Source organism: Hyperolius riggenbachi, chromosome 9 (genome assembly GCF_040937935.1).
Source record: "Hyperolius riggenbachi isolate aHypRig1 chromosome 9, aHypRig1.pri, whole genome shotgun sequence".
NCBI classification, from domain to species: domain Eukaryota; kingdom Metazoa; phylum Chordata; class Amphibia; order Anura; family Hyperoliidae; genus Hyperolius; species Hyperolius riggenbachi.
Genome location: NC_090654.1, coordinates 236,041,822 through 236,056,995, shown reverse-complemented (window position 1 = coordinate 236,056,995; position 15,174 = coordinate 236,041,822).

Sequence of the window (15,174 nt, the reverse complement as noted above, 5' to 3'; positions counted from 1 at the left end):
GGAAAAGCGCTTTTCACAGAAACACAACACCCACCCAAGCGCCGGGAATAAAAAAAAACCTCAAAAAAAGCCCAACGCTAACACGAGCGGAACGCAATGTGAACGAGGCCTTACAGTATTTTTAATCTAATGTTTCTGACCTTTCTGACAGATATTTGACGAGTCCATATTTCCGAAACAGGAAGTGAGCCCAAGCAACCGTCACTTCCTGTTTGGATGTTGGCCAGTAGGGGATTACCGCTTATTTACATGGTAATCCCCAAAGGCCTGTTTTTGGCAGTGCTAACGCCAACCCGCAATCTGAAACTGGCCTTAGGCTCCCATGTTAATATCAGAAAAATGATGGAAATTTGGGCGCTCAATACTTTTATCATCGGCACCTATGAGGCATCCAAATTTACGTGGTACCCAATATTTTTGTGGGAAGTGAAGGGGAAGTGGTAGGGGCCGTAATCTGGGTTTCTGGGAGGAGGTTTAGGGTTAGGCATCATGGAGGAGTAGGTTGTATTTAGGTATCGGTTGGTGGTCGATTAGAGTTGGGCATTGGTGGGGGGATCGGTTAAAGTTAGGCATCGTTAGGAGGTAGGTGAGGGTTAGGCATGGCTGGGGAATAGATTAGGGATAGGCATCGGTGAGGCATCACTAGAGGGAGGGCTCTGTGTGATAATAGGGTTAGGTTTAGCGGTAGTAAAATATAGGTAACATTTACTTTGAAATGACCACTGTACAATTGTAGAATATTTATATATATAGTATAAAAAGCTATTTGCAGTGCCAACATTTTCCCAGCGCCCTTTTTGCATGTACTCAAAAAAAACAAAAAACAAAACACCCATCTGCTTTAGGTAAAAAAATTACATGTCATGTATTGTTTCTGGCATGCAGCCATTTGAACTGCATTTACAGTTAGCTCCCGCTTTCTGAATTGCCTTTACAATCAGTGGAAGGCAGATGCTTCTCTCTATGTAAGTGAATGCTCTCCCAGCCACTCGCCTGATTACTGATATTGATCTCCTCTGATTTCTTTAATGCAGTTTGCTTGTAATGAAGGTAGTAGGAGAGCCAATTTGCTTCTCCTTTGTTTAAAACAAGGAGACGCGTTGCATTAATCACAGTTTGCGTCCTGATCTCTGCGAATGACTGATAACTTTGATGAGCGGGCTTCATTATTATCTCATTTCAGTCTCACAATAAATAAAGTGGAAAATGAGCGTGCTGCAACGGGAACCTTGGGACCTGCAGAAAAAAAGAGGGAAGATTTAGCTTTTGTTGTCTGCGAGACTGCAAAGTAAACTATAGTTCTACAAGAGCCGCGCTCAACCCATCATTCACATATTACACAACTGCAAATCAATCCTGAAAGACGAGACTTACACATAACTACCGAGGTGTGACATTGAAAATATAATAGCAGGGGGAAAAAAGGAAGAAAAGAAAAAGAAAATTCTGCTTGACTGAGTGTGTAGTGACCCTCTACATCCAATATGTTCTGAGGAGCTGACACAGAAGGAGTATGCAGATCGAGTTTTTCGACTCTATGACAGTGGGACCAGGGGCGTAGCAATAGGGGGTGCAGAGGAATTATGTATAAATAATTTAGTCAGTGTTTGCCCATTGTAAAATCTTTTAAATCCCTAATTTACATTCTGACATTTATTACATGGTGAGTGACATTTTTACTGCTGGCAGGTGATGCAGCTGCTGCTTGCTTTTTTAGCAGTTGGAAACAGCTGTAAACAGCTATTTCCCACAATGTAACAGGGTTCACAGACAGGGAACTGCCAGGAGTACCACGGTCCTCAGAGCTTCCTGTGGGAGGGGTTTCACCAAAATATCAATCATACAGCGCCCCCTGATGGTCTGTTTGTGAAAAGGAATAGATCTCTCATGTAAAAGGGGGTATCAGCTACTGATTGGGATAAAGTTCAATTCTTGATCGGAGTTTCTCTTTAACAAGCGGTTCCCCATCCCCTTCTTGCACCTCTGAGCTCTGACACTGTAGTTGCCATTGGCAGATTTTGATGTGCCGTATCAATTGTTATGTATAGAGTGCTTTGGGGGCCACATTATAAAACTTGCATCGGGGCCCACAGCTCCTTAGTTACGCCACTGAGTGGCACAGCATCTGGAGTCTGAATTGCCATTGGGTCTGCTGCTCCAGATGGTACTGATCATTGTCTGCTGTTTAAATGCAGGGAGTAACTACAAATCGTGGTTAGCCCCAGCAAAGCTTTAATGGAACCCTCTAATGTTCACACCCTGTCCCTTGCCTACCCCTGGTGATGCTCACAGCCTGGGTGCCCACCTTACAAGGGTCATAAAACAAGTGTGGCCATCAATATCTTTAAACCCATAACAAGCGTAGCCACAAAAACACCTGATCTGAAGGATGAATTTGATCAGAGAGAGCAGAGGCGTAGCTATAAATCACTGTGCCCCCCTCCAAAACTTTGGATGGGGACCCCTTCCCTTACACACTGAATAGGTATTGTCTACAAAACTTTATGTGATTCGTTATCAGTGTCTGAGCAGATGCAGTCATTAGAACAATTGTTCAGAGAGCAGAACGTTTTCTCTCTCCTTGCCCTTAGTTGTCAGTCTCTCAGGACGGGGCCCCCTGTATCTTCTGGGCCCCTCTGTGGCTGCATCCCTTGCAGGGTCTATTGTTATTCCCCTGGGAGGGAGTAAAGTAATATTTGGGGACCTTTTCGTCTCTGGGCCTCCTGCGGTTGCAGTGGCTGCTCACTTGTAGTTTTGCCCCTGTTGCCATGGCCACTTGTCACCAGAAATGACCTTGCCTTGTTACCTGTTGCAGACAGCACCTGTAGGTAAATATTTATACTTGGCTAGACCTGACTCCTTCTTCTGCCCCAACAGTCTCCGTTATGCCCCTTGGTTCCTTCTAGAGCAGTGATGTTGAACTTCAGTCCTCAAGGGCCGAGGTCTTCCTGCATTTTTGGCACAGCTATAATTAAATGATGAATCTGAATCAGGAAAGGCGCGGTTCATCAAGTAGAACACATTTTTCCATTTCTCAGTCCATCCTAAACACTGGCATGGATATGGTCCTGGAGTTCGACATCTGTGTTAGAGATAGACATCCAGACACCGGGTCCATTGCACTGGCGAACTCAGGGGGCTGTTCCGGGTGTCTGGAACCTCCCCCCTGCACTGAGCTGTGTATTCAGCCAGGGAAGCCCTCATAATATAAACAGCCTCATTCTCCCTCCCTTCTTACTTCTGGTGCTTCCCTCCAGCTAATAGAATGAGAGAGGCAGCCGAGCTTCCCTCACAACCCTCACAAGAAGATGCAGCCTACAGTGAGAGAATGTTGATTATGGAGTCCTGGACTCTCCACAGCACAGAAGTGTCAGACATGATGAAATTAGAGTGCAGGCAAGCTGGTAAATATGCACAGCATGATGCAGAGCTTGCCTGGACTCAGGGTCTGTGGGCAAACATCTGTCTGGTCTCTCCCCATTGTTATAATGACTGCATGTGTGGATAAGGTGTGGAACTGTGGATAACAAGCTGAAAAGTTTTTGACAGTCCCTAGACTCCAGGAGGGCTTCTTTCTGACTTGTGTGAGAGACTGACAGGGACAGGAGTCCGATTACAGGCAAGTAGCCTGTGTGATGTGGGACTTCAATACAGATAAGTTCTCTGCTCCATCTCCGGGGTTATTCTCAATTTCTCCACTCCTCTCTCTGGGCTAGTGCACGCCAAAATGACAATAGCAATCGCTAGCAATTTGTGAGTGTGATTTTGTGAAGTGATTTTCAGAGCGATTTTTGAATGAATTGCTCAAAAACATGCTACATGCAGTATACCTGCGATTTTGAAAAAATCACAACGCTGCTGTGGGAACACCCACATAGGGTAACATTAGCCAAGCGCTTTTCAAATCACTGTTGATTTGAAAAACGCTCAGAAGCACTCTTGGTGTGCACCAGCCCTCCCTCATTCACCTTTGTTTCCCTCTTCCCCTAGTGCTGGCTGACTGTGTGTTCTTGTCTTACAGGAAAGCTAAATAAAAGTGCAATCCTGGTGAGGCAAAATAATATTATTTAGTATTTATGTAGCGCCGACATCTTCCGCAGATGCATATATCCCTGCATCATATGGGTATCGCTTGCGCTATGTGAAACTATGTAGCATATTCCACTGAATTGTCCAAACTAAGTCTATCTCCTGTTCCTCTCTTGGGGAGTTGTTCCAGCGCTGTCCCCCGTTCACATTTGCTGCTACCAGAAGCCCTCAGAAACACTCGTGTCCTTGAGTACTTCCAAAGATAGGCAGCTCCGTAATACGCCAGCGCACTTTTGTGCATGGGCAGTATGGAGCCACCTGTATTCGGAAGCACTCGGGACATACGTGCTTCTGGACCTTTCAGGAACCCCCCCCTTAAAAATCCTGCGTTTGCCCCTGCATTGCAGCATTCTGGAATCCAGGCAATATTTAGCAGGTTTCAGATAAAATTTGGAAAACTGTAAAAAAACGGCTCAAATATTGGACTGCAGGTGTTTCTTTCACTGAAGTCTATGAGGGGGGAACCGAACACTCTTTTTTTTATGTATTACGTGTGCTGTCACTTTAACTTTAATACTGACACATTTCTTATAAGTTGAAGCAAGGGGAAGCTAATGAGCTTAAAACTCTAAATCTATAATCTAACACTGTTCTTGTGCAGCTCCCCCCTGACTGGAGGAATTACTGGGTCGCCTAGCCAAGGATCCAGGCAGCCTGTGAGGACGGCGAGGGACCAATGAGCCTGAAGGGAGCTGGAGGCAGCCTCAGGGCGTGTATCAAAAAAGGGCACTTGAAAAAAGGGCGCGGGATATAGCCGAAAATATAGGTTGTAATGTAAAACAATAATTTTCGTTTATAGCTTGTAAATGAAAATGTAGTGCTAAATAGGTGAAATAAACGGAAACTGAACGGCAAAATACCATCTGTAACAACAAACGAATTCTGAAATGAAATGTCAAATAGTGTCTATAACAAAAAACGATATTTACACTTGTATTAAGCATGGTAATACAATGGTAGATTTTACTGCAATTATACCTACCTGTAGGCTCACACAGTTTCCTCCCTATCCCTATCCCTAACCCCTAGACCCCCTCTTTGTTTAAATATACATAATTTAATAAATTGTATATATTACATATATTGTGCTGTAACTATACCTAACCTTACTTTCACACAGAACCTATCCCTAACCCCTACGACCCTCCTGATGGTGGCTAATCCTAACCAACCCCCTGGTGGTGTATATTGTACTGTAACTATACCTAACCCTTCTCTCACACAGAACCCTCCCTGTACCTATCCCTAAGGCTAGGGCCACACTAGCTCCTGGTGCGGGACCCATCCGCGGTCCGGGCTCCGATTTTCAAAATCCGGAACGCAAACGGATCCGTGCTGCCTTTTTTGCAGCACACGTTCTGGATCCGTTTGCGTGTGTTTTTTTTTTCCTGGAGGGGGTAGTAGCCACAATGGGAGGCGGCAGGCAAAGCGGCGGCCAGGGGGGGGGGGGGGGGGTCGCACCCCCCCTGCTCACCTGGGTGCCCCCCGTCCCCGCTCCCCCTCCAGCTCACCCATAATGTAATAAATTGTACCTAAGGAGGAAGTTCGGCGAGCCGGGCACTTGCGCCCACACTGCTCAAGTCACTTCCTGCAATGCCGCCCTCTGTATTTCAGTGGGGGGCATCGCAGGAAGTGACTAGAGCGGTGGGGGCGGAAGTGCCCGGCTCGCCGAACTTCCTTAGGTACAATTTATTACATTATGTGCGAGCTGGAGGGGGAGTGGGGACGGGGGGCACCCAGGTGAGCAGGGGGGGGGGTGTGACCCCCCTGGCCGCCGCTTTCCCCGCAGCCCCCCGTCCTGGCTGCTACCCCCTCCAGCATGGTGGCCCCACCCTTCACCAAGGGACACAGGAAACTGATCCGTTTCCAGTGTCCCAAAATGTCAGTGAAGAGGGAGGCCCGTTTCTCCATTGATTTTCACTACCCGTACGTGTATATGGGTCCGCGAAAAATGCTGCAAGTCCGGACTCTGCGTTCCGGGTTTAAAAACGTATTCCGCAGATCGCACGCGGATACGTTTTTAACTTGAGTGTGTACTGTTCCTATTTTTAACATTGGTATCCGTGGCTCAGTTTTTTGTCCGGGACAAAAAACGTAGCTACGGATACGTTTTTAAAGCAAGTGTGAACTAGCCCTAACCCCTAGACCCCCCTGGTGGTGCCTAACCCTAACCACCCCCCTGGTGGTGCCTAACCCTAAGACCCCTCTGGTGGTGCCTAACCCTAAGACCCCCCTGGTGGTGCCTAATAGAGTTGGGCCGAACGGTTCGCCGGCGAACGTGGTTCGCGCGAACTTAGGTGGTTCGCGTGCGGGTACCGCACGCGAACGTTTTGCGGAAGAAGTTCGGTTCGCCCCATAATGCACCTGAGGGTCAACTTTGACCCTCTACATCACAGTCAGCAGGCCCAGTGTAGCCAATTAGGCTACACTAGCCCCTGGAGCCCCACCCCCCTTATATAAGGCAGGCAGCGGCGGCCATTACAGCCACTCGTGTGCCTGCATTAGTGAGAGTAGGGCGAGCTGCTGCAGTCTCTCATATAGGGAAAGATTAGTTAGGCTTAACTTCTTCCTGGCTGCATACCTGTTCTGTTCAGTGAGCCCTCAGCCCACTGCATACCTGTACTGTGATCCTGCCACTGCATACCTGTTCAGTGATCCTGCCACTGCATACCTGTTCTGTGAACCCACCCACCACCACTGCATACCTGTTCAGTGATCCTGCCACTGCATACCTGTTCTGTGAACCCACCCACCACTGCATACCTGTTCAGTGATCCTGCTGCCACTGCATACCTGTTCTGTGAACCCACCCACCACTGCATACCTGTTCAGTGATCCTGCCACTGCATACTTGTTCTGTGAACCCACCCACCACCACTGCATACCTGTTCAGTGATCCTGCCACTGCATACCTGTTCTGTAAACCCACCACTGCATACCTGTTCTGTGAACCCACCCACCACTGCATACCTGTTCAGTGATCCTGCTGCCACTGCATACCTGTTCTGTGAACCCACCCACCACTGCATACCTGTTCAGTGATCCTGCCACTGCATACTTGTTCTGTGAACCCACCCACCACCACTGCATACCTGTTCAGTGATCCTGCCACTGCATACCTGTTCAGTGAACCCGCCACTGCATACCTGTTCTGTTCAGTGGACCCGCCACTGTATACCTGTTTAGTGAACCCGCCACTGCATACCTGTTCTGTTCAGTGGAGTTTGGTGTGTCAGTGTGAAGCAGTACCTTAATTACACTACCTGATTGATGTATACACATGCAAGATGTTTTAAAGCACTTTAGGCCTGTCATTTAGCATTCAATGTGATTTCTGCCCTTAAAACGCTGCTTTTCGTCAAATCCAGATTTTTCCCGGGGACTTTTGGCGTGTATCCCACTCCGCCATGCCCCCCTCCAGGTGTTAGACCCCTTGAAACATCTTTTCCATCACTTTTGTGGCCAGCATAATTATTTTTTTTTTTCAAAGTTCGCATCCCCATTGAAGTCTATTGCGGTTCGCGAACTTTAACGCGAACCGAACCTTCCGCGGAAGTTCGCGAACCCGGTTCGCGAACCTAAAATCGGAGGTTCGGCCCAACTCTAGTGCCTAACCCTAAGACCCCCCCCTGGTGGTGCCTAAACCTAACCACCCCCCTGCTGGTGCCTAACCCTAACCACCCCCCTGGTGGTGCCTAACCCTAAGACCTTCCTGGTGGTGCCTAACCCTAACCACCCCCCTGGTGGTGCCTAACCCTAACCATCCCCCTGGTGGTGCCTAACCCTAACCATCCCCACTGCACAAACACCCTTACACACTTATAAAAAATATTATATTTAATTATTTAATTCTTAAAATACTTCACTATAAATAACATACATAGAATAATTTCTATATTTGTAATAGAATAAATAGCCTTAAAATCACGTACACATTAATAATATTATAAATAGAAAAAGGTGTGTGTATATATTATATATATATATATATATATATATATATATATATATATATATATATATATATATATATATATATATATATATATATATATATATATATATATATATATATATATATATATATATATATATATATATATATATATATATATATATATATACACACACACACACACACACACACACCTTTTTTCTCTTCAGTATATATAATAGAATAAATAACCTTACAATCACGTACGCATTACAATTCTTAAAATAACGATAATATTAAAAGCGATATATTAGTAAGTTAATAAAACTATAATCGACGCATTATAAGTGTGAAAAACAAAGTTAATACCAAAAGCGATGTATTTCTAATAAAATAAGGTTGAAAACGATATTTAAAGGGACTCCGAGCAGGGCAGAAACTATGGAAAGATGCATATAATTTTAAAGCTCTCTTTCTCCTCTTTCCGATGATATATAAACCGCCGCCCTACGCCTTTTAGTTTTCGCTATTTTTGCGATTGAAATTGCCGCGGACGCGATTTCAATTGCGAAAATAAAGAAAACTAAAAGGCGTAGGGTGACGATTTAGGGGTCGTCAGAAAGAGGAGAAAGAGAGCTTTAAAATGATATCCATCTTTCCATAGTTACATTGTATTACACAGGACGACTTTTTCTGCTGAATGGAGCTGCTGACACTGGGGAAAGTGTTGCCCTGTGTAATACAAGTAACTATGGAAAGATGGATATCATTTTAAAGCTCTATTTCTCCTCTTTCTGGCGACACCTAAATCGTCGCTCTACGCCTTTTAGTTTTCTTTATTTTCGCGATTGAAATCGTGGCCGCGGCAATTTCAATCGCGAAAATAGCGAAAACTAAAAGGCGTAGGGCGGTGATTTATATATCATTGGAAAGAGGAGAAAGAGAGCTTTAAAATGATATGCATCTTTCTATAGTTTCTGCACTGCTCGGAGTCCCTTTAAGCATTATACGTATGAAAACGAATTTTTAAATGACAAAATAAGTGTAAACGAAAATTTACTTGTTACAGTCCTGTAAGCAAAATTTTAAAAACGGGAAAATAAGTAAAAGCTCCTATAAGTGAAATTTAAAAACGAAAAATAAGTATAACGCTAAGTCAAAACGAACTTGTAAACGATATTTGTTATAAACCTTATTCTGTAAACGAAAACTTTTGTTAGCACGATCCCTGCAACCACTATTTCTCTTGCGCCCTTCTTTCCTGTCGGGCGCCCAATAGCCGATATTTTGCATTGCAGTCTATGGCGGCACCCTTTTTGTCCATTAGCCATGTGCGCCCTTTTTTTACTGGCACCGCCCCAGGTATGTATAACTTTTTCCCAGCATCTCCGGTTTCCTTTAAGTCATTTACTAAAAGGTGAAAAGACAGTACATAAATATCTACATGAAACAAAAGAAAAAATAACATGACATGGGCAACATAGTGCACAGCATAAATACAAAAGTATTACAAGAAAATCACAGACAGGAAAGTAGTGCTTTGAAACACAGTGGTAGGTTGTGGGGATGGCAGAGGAAGGGCAGGGGAAGCTGTCATCAGCAGCCACTAGGGCCTGAGACCACTAACACAGGTGTGTCTGCTTCCGTTTACTTTTCAGCATCTGTAACATTGATGTTTAACTGAAAAGGGGGCACAACTGTGTCAATGGGCTCAGACTCTGACTCTTCTGTATATAGAGTTCAGAAGACTAATAATGCACCAGTGGATGTAAACAATAAGTAGCTACTCAGGGCAGGTGCTACCATTGACCCAACCTGAGCAACTGCCCTTAGAAGCACCCAAGTCTCAGACTGCGAACTGTAGCAACTGTCTTTACTGACAGAAAAAAATTAGGCTTGGTTCCCACATAAATCTTTGCATTTCCAGTCCAGTATTGTCCTGTTCTGTCAGTTTTGCATCAGTTTTCTTTTAGTTTTACCTGACTGGACTGGAAATGTACTCCTTTTATGTGTGAACACACCCATAGAAGCACACACACAAAACTGATACAAAACTGACAGGACTGGACCGGAAATGTACAGATTTACAGTATGTGTGAACACAGTCATAGAAACACCTGCAAAACTGATGCCAACTGTCAAAAACTAACAGGACAGGGCTCGACACCTTTTTACGTGTGCACCAAGCCTTAAAGCTAATGGGAACTGGGTTTAGAAAAAAAAAAGTCAGATACTCACCTGCTCCCGAAGACAGGCCGCTCTACACTGCGCATGCGCGCGCGCCCTCTATGACGCGTCCGCGTGTGCGCCGCTCCCGAAGACTTCCGAAGTCCCCTCGGCATGGGACGAGAACGGAGGAGCCAGCGCAGCACTGGGGCCACCGGGAAAGGGATGGCTCATTAGGACCGAGCCTTCCCTCTCCTTAGGTGAGTATCTGCCTTTTTTTTTTTTTGTAGATCCCAGGTTACATTAGCTTTAACGTGGAACTGAAGTCAATTTATTTACTTTATTTCCCTTGAGAGCACAGTTAATGACTTGCAGAAAAACAGTATTATTTACATGTAAAAATGTAAAAAAAACACAAAATTAAATATACTGCTTTTGGCTATGCCCCCTTTGAGCTTTCCCTGTGAAAATGTACTACATTTAATTGCCATGACTTCCCACATGGCAAAGAAACTTGTGAGCAACCATCACCACCTTGTGGTAAGCTGAAAAAAATAACATGTGCTAACACAGTTGAGACTGAAGAATGATTTTATTACAGTAGCAAGTATAGGTTGAGAGCAACTTTAGACGTGCACTTTACAAATTGTAAAGTGCACGTCTATATTTGTCCACTTTATAAAAGCATCCCTGCAGCAACTAATATTCCCTGCATCTTCAAATAAATGTTGCTACTTTATTGGCCCGATACTACCTTACCAGGATAGTATTTCTTACATACAGTATAAACTATCTTCCCAAGTTACGTGGGTGGCTGAAAAAGTGCTCATCCCATTAAGTAGATGAAGCAAGAAAATACAGCTATGACTCAGCGTATTAATGCGATTTCTGATACGTGTGAAGTGAGAATTCTAATGATAAAGCTGCTCAAATGTTCTGCTGTTTTAAGACATATTCAGAAAGGCTCCATTGTTTCACAAAGCACAGCTGGAGGCCGTCAACATTTTTCCAAATGGGTAAATGCATCATCATCATTCAGGACAGTCGCTGGGTTTAACCTAATTTCTTTCAGCGGCGTATGCAATTCACACAGCACAGGGGAATCTAAATAGGGATCGGCACAGCGGTCAGCCCCAGTGTCAGCAGCTAATACTCTTCCGCCGGAGATACCTGGAGACTCGGCTGCCTGGCGGAGCCACAGAAAATCATTTCACTGTTTACAACAAGGGCAGCACTCTCTCTCGGGCTCCCGTTTACCGGATTGTCGGAGATGCTTTGTGAATGCTTTTCAAATGATAAGTAAGCCGCAGGTCACTTGAGAAGAAATAAAAAATTGAAATGAAACGCATTATTATTTTTCTCTTTCTCCACAGATGCCAAGTAGCTTGAAAGGTCTTCCAAATCAGGAGAAGGTTGCAGTTTCCCATGCGGCGGTAGAGAATATCTTCTTTTAAAGAACTGTACACTGTGAATTACTGCAGGGCGGTGTTAAGATGTGTGCCATAGACAATGTTTTTTTGTTGTTGTTCATGAAAAGAATTACTTTTGGGGCTGAACTGCCATCAAATCAAGAGAACATGTGATAGAAAGACAACTGTTTTTCGAAGCTTTATTTGGAAGATGCCAATTATCTAACTTCGCATGAGCATTGCTGTTCGAGGATGATCATAAATGGATTCACAAAGGGAAGAAGACCCTCAGTGTTACCTATCTGGTTTGCAGAGTCTGGGCAATAGCTGATGGCAGCAGAACTGATGAGTGGTATAGAAATGGACCATGATGGAACAAGCTTGAGGTCAGGGCCATTGGCCAATTGAAGATAGCAAGTGGACAGGGCAAGGGTAGGGCCAGGCAGCAATCAGTAGGCAACCAATGCATAAGTCGGAGTTAAGGTAGCCATACATCTCTCAACTTGGTGGCCAATCAACCATCCCATTCGATAATTATAATCGAATTGGATAAAAATCGGTGCCACCAACAGCATGCCCGATCGATGATGTAACCAATTTTGGGACAAAATTGGTCACTTTGATTGATTGAAAATGCTGAAAGATGTTGGGCCGGAGTGGTTGATCAGGTGTGCAGTGGTAACGGCAAGCGATATTGGGATGAGCGACAAACATGACAAAACCCCCGGTGCTGTTCCCCCTTGTATATAAATGAGCCCCCCTTGTGTGCATTTATACATTACCTGTCTTGAAATCAATTGGAAACGGTCTGTGGTGTTTGGGAAGCCGACAGATCTCTCTCTAATCAGATTCAATCAAAGAGAGATTTGTCTCTTGGCTGAATCTGCCTATGTATGGGCATCTTTAGGATAGGTAGTAGACAGCAGATAAGCTGGAGAGAATTCTGAGGCAGGAGTGGAGGAGAAATATATAAATAATTGGAAGGTACCCCCTGGTGTTTGACTTGAGTATGTCATTAACAGTAAACCTTGAAAGTTACCGGATTGTGCAGATACACCCTACAAGTGAAGTTGAAAATTCAATAATTTAGCTTTCTTATCTTAGGCATGAAAGATTTGAACTTTAGTAAGTTTGTAGGTTTTATTGGTTTCATACACAACGTTCCCTGTTCTTGTCCAGATGTCAGCATGCTGTATGTGCATTGCCAGCTGGCCTGTGGGCTTATGATCATGGTACGAGCATGCATGCACACTACTGTGTCCCACTTGGCTCAAGCAGTTGCACATACGCAGTGAATGGGAATCCAGAGACAGGTCTGCAAGACTAAAGTAACTGCACAAAACATGGAAAGAACAGACACAGCCATGCAATCTGGCAGAGCTATCAGTACTGAGTGCTGTCTGCAGGGGGCATTTATAGGCAAGCAGGGGGCATTTATAGGCAAGCAGGTGACACTTGGGCAAGCATGTCCATGCACGGTGCATGTGCAAAGGTGTGTGCCACAGTGCCAGTAAATGTGCATGAACCTGTTGGGTGTGATGCGGCAGTGCACATGCAGACCTAAACCTCCCACCGTGGTCAGAAGGCCATGGCCGACCGCACATGTGCACAGAAGCATGCCATCGCTGGGACAGGAGCAAACAGCGGTAACTATGACAATTAAAGTGAGTTAGGAATATCGGTCGTTGCCCTTTGCATGTGGCTAATTTAGAGACAGATCCTGACTGCCAGCACTCAAGAAATAAATATAGCTCAAGCTCAATGACAGTTGCATAATGAACTTTATTCCTTGTGCAGTAAGACACACATATAGCTGATTAGTGGTTGTGACTGGGGACAGCAACAAACGTCAGTCAATGGCACATCTTCAGCAGCATTATTTAGTAATGTTCTTCAGAGGCAATATTGCAATATGGAAGGTGCAGACTGTCCACCCCATTTCTCAACATATCAAAGAGCTCTCAGGCACTAAGCAGAAGAATCACACTGTAGGCAAAGTTTGTCTACTGTGTTGATTCCCTATGACTGGCTAAATCCAAATCAAAGGATATCTGTTGATAATGAAGTTATAAGAAGCAGCAGCGGCGGGGAAATGCTAAGTTTCTTTCTTCAACCTGCCTATTTGTCCACTGTTTAGACCTGACAAGAATTCCCTAGAGGTCTGATGAGCCAGGTTTACTCATCAAAGACTTAAAAAGCTTACAGGTAACTGTATTCTTGTGGTGCAGATCTTAGTGATATACTATTGTACAGATATATCATATATGGGGTGCTGGACACAAATTGGAACACATGAACTCACAGTATTTTCACTGCTTATTAAGTGGCTTGGCCAACTGGGTTGCACAGTGGTGTGGACTTAATCCAGCCCAGTGTTTTCTGAAGAAAGCTGAGCTACTGCGCCTGTGCGAGCTGCCAGAGGTGTAACCAGGGCCGGAGCTACCATAGAAAAAAATGGGCAATTTCCCCAGAGCCTGTAGGGGCCTCCAATGTGTCCCTCCCCCATCTTAACTGTTGCTCCCCAGGGACTCTGCAGAGTCTGTTAAGTTGGGAGGTGGTTGGGGGAGGGTCAGCAGCCAGCTCAGGGGCCCAGGAGGGAAGTTTGCCTGCAACAAAGGGCCTATAATGATGCTTTGTGGTCAGGGAGTGTCTGTTGGGGGGCCCCCAGGCTAATTTTGCCCTAGGGCCCAATTGTTACTTGAACCGGCCCTGGGTGTAACAATAGCCACTGCAAGGGATGCAGCTGCAGGGGAGGCCTTAGGGGGAGAAGCCTGAGAGGGGAAGTTGGCTCTGGGGCCCCCCAGGGCCATTTTTAGGGGCAGGAGAGAACGCAGTGAAGGAAGGGAAGAAGCAGGCACAGGCAGCAGTGGGGAGGGCGGCCTGGTTCCCTCCTCACCTCGGGCTGCCACCAGCACTCCCCCCTGCAGCAATGACAGCTTGGGGGGGCATCAAAAGTTCCGCAGGGGGTCCCAGTGATTTCTAGTTATGCCCCTGTGAGCTGCTGATATGCATCGATAAGCTCTTTTTCAGGGGTCTCAGCACTGCAATTGAGGGCGGACGTAGGACGGGGAAGCCTCTGGATCCAATGGCGAGGTGAGTACTTTTTTTTCCTTACAGGTACACTTTAAGACTGAATTCTAAACAGTAACTATGTCAGCGTGATGTAAAATCTTGAAATATATAGAAATCAAGCGCACATCAATATAGTCTCATTCATGGATAAAAGGGTCACAAATCTTCTGTGGATAACTGTTAAACTTCACAAGGGAATCTAATCCTCCACCAGGACACCCGTCAGGGAGCAAACTCACCCTCGTGGTGTAACCCCTGTTAGTTGGGTTATTGATCACTCAGTACCGCCCAGGCTCCTTCGTGCATCAGGATCCGGGCCCTCAATCAGATATCAGCCAATAAGCAGTATGCCTCAAACAAGAGTAAACACTCCCATAGCGTAATACCGTTTTAAAATCATAAAATGTTATTCTAAAATTCACTTGCATATTCCTTAGATGTCATAGCGCATAGAGTTTGGTATAACGGCTCTTTCCTGCTGCCTCTGCGACAGGCACCGCCGAC